Raw genomic sequence first — 2,567 nt, forward strand, 5'->3', positions numbered from 1 at the left:
TTTACATCAAGAAGTTATCTGAGGCTTCCATATTACACAATGTACAACGCAAACCATCCTTCTGGTAACGCCCGTGGTGGCGCAGCAATAATCATAAAAAATAATATTGACCACTCATTTCTCACCAATCACAATGAAGACTATCTACAATCAACAGCCATATCAGTACGAGATATATATGGTGAAATAACTATTGCCTCTATATACTGTCCACCTAATCAACCAATTAAAAGTCATCAATTCGCAAATTATTTCAAAACGCTCGGGCCCAATTTCGTAGCAGCAGGTGACTTTAACGCCAAGCATACTCATTGGGGCTCAAGATTAATAACACCCAGAGGACGCGAGCTATTAAAAACGATACAAGAAAGCAACCTATTTCACCTATCTACTGGCGAACCCACTTACTGGCCGACAGATCTAAATAAAACACCAGATGTCATTGACTTTTGCATTTGTAAGGGTGTACCCATAAATAATCTAACCTTGCGGTCGTCGTTAGATCTTTCGTCTGACCACTCTCCTCTTCTGTTAGAAATTCATTCGAATATCGTTTTAAAAACTCCAGAACTTAGACTTCACAACAAAAGAACTGATTGGGCTATTTTCCGTAGTTACATTAGCGAACACCTCTCGACACATATTCCTCTTAAAACTAATCATGACATTGAAGCCGCAGTAGAACAATTCAACAAAATTGTACAAAAGGCAGCTTGGTCTGCAACTCCGTCTACACAGAATTGTAGGACTGTACATCTAGACAAGGATATCAAAGAACAACTACTTGAAAAACGTAAATTACGTAGGGTTTGGCAGATGACGAGAGATCCTAACGATAAGAGGCGCCTGAATGTAGCCACTAAAAAACTCAAAATAAATCTAGAGGCAAGAAAAAATGCAAGCATTGCAACTTACTTAGCAAGCTTGTCTCCCTCTGAGGCCACTGAGTACTCCTTGTGGAAAACCACACGCATACTTAATGCACCAACATCGCATATACCACCAATAAAGATGAGTAATGGGCAATGGGCTAAAACTGATGCTGATAAAGCGAAAACTTTTGCAGTGCATCTTGGTAAAGTCTTTCAGCCACGCTGCTCAAAAAATAATCTGAAAGACTCTAAAGTTGAAGCTTTTCTTCACACACCGCATCAATTAGACTTTCCTATTCCTAGGTCTTTGACTCGTGAATTAAAGTGGGTCATAAAAAACAAAATTAAAACCAGAAAAGCTCCAGGATATGACCTGATAACCGGAAAGGTGCTACATGAGCTACCAGATGTGGGTTTTAAATTCATAAACCAATTGTTCAATGCAATTTGCACCTGTGAACACTACCCAGCTCAATGGAAAGTCGCTCAAATTATATTAATTCCAAAACCCGGTAAGCCCGTCGAACTTGCAACATCTTACAGACCGATCAGCTTACTTCCTGTGTTGTCAAAAGTATTTGAGAGAGTATTCCTAAAACGTCTAAAGCCAATTATCGAAAATAGATATCTGATTCCCAACCACCAATTCGGGTTTCGCGAACATCACTCTACTATTGAACAAGTAAATAGAGTATACAACTTTGCAAGACTTGCATTGGAAAATAAAGAATACTGCACAGCAGCCTTTATCGACATAACACAAGCATTCGATAAAGTATGGCACACTGGACTTCTCTACAAATTAAAGTTACAACTCCCGCATAGCTACTTCTCCGTCTTAAAATCATATATACTAGATCGGCACTTTATGGTTAAAATGAATAGCTGTCACACTGAACTTTTTCAAATAGAGGCTGGAGTTCCCCAAGGAAGTGTGTTGGGTCCTACTCTATATACTCTGTTCACAGCAGATCTCCCACTCAGCGATAAAACATACACTGCAACATTTGCGGATGATACTGTAGTGATGGCGAAACACGCAGATCCTGTAGTAGCTTCACAACTTTTGCAAAGTAATCTGAACGATGTCAACGCATGGCTAGACATTTGGCACATTGAAGCTAACGATAACAAATCAGTTCAAACTACTTTTACACTCCGCCACGGTACCTGCCCTTCCGTTAGACTGAATGGCCGTGAATTGCCGCAAGGTGAAAACGCCAAATATCTAGGTGTACATTTTGATCGCCGTCTAAATTGGCGTCACCACATCTTTACAAAACGGAAGCAGTTAGGACTAAAGCTACGCTCACTTTACTGGCTACTTAATCCCAAATCCAAATTATCGCTACAAAATAAAATACTTTTATACAAGGTCGTCTTAAAGCCAATCTGGACGTACGGTATACCCATCTGGGGTATAGCAGCGAAGTCAAACCTAGATATGATTCAGAGGTTTCAATCAAAAATACTACGTATCTGCGCCAACGCCCCATGGTTTATCCCGAATAACGTCCTACATCATGATCTTGGCATCCCTACTGTGTACGAGTCAATACAGCAGATAAGCAGCAACTATCACTCACGACTGGTAGTTCATCCTAACCCCCTTGCCGCAGGCCTAACGAGGGATGCTTTTAACATTCGTAGATTAATACGCTATGCAACTTCGGATTTGCCGAGCAGATTCTAAAA

This window comes from Teleopsis dalmanni, chromosome 2 (assembly GCF_002237135.1).
Source record: "Teleopsis dalmanni isolate 2A chromosome 2, ASM223713v2, whole genome shotgun sequence".
Lineage (NCBI taxonomy): Eukaryota > Metazoa > Arthropoda > Insecta > Diptera > Diopsidae > Teleopsis > Teleopsis dalmanni.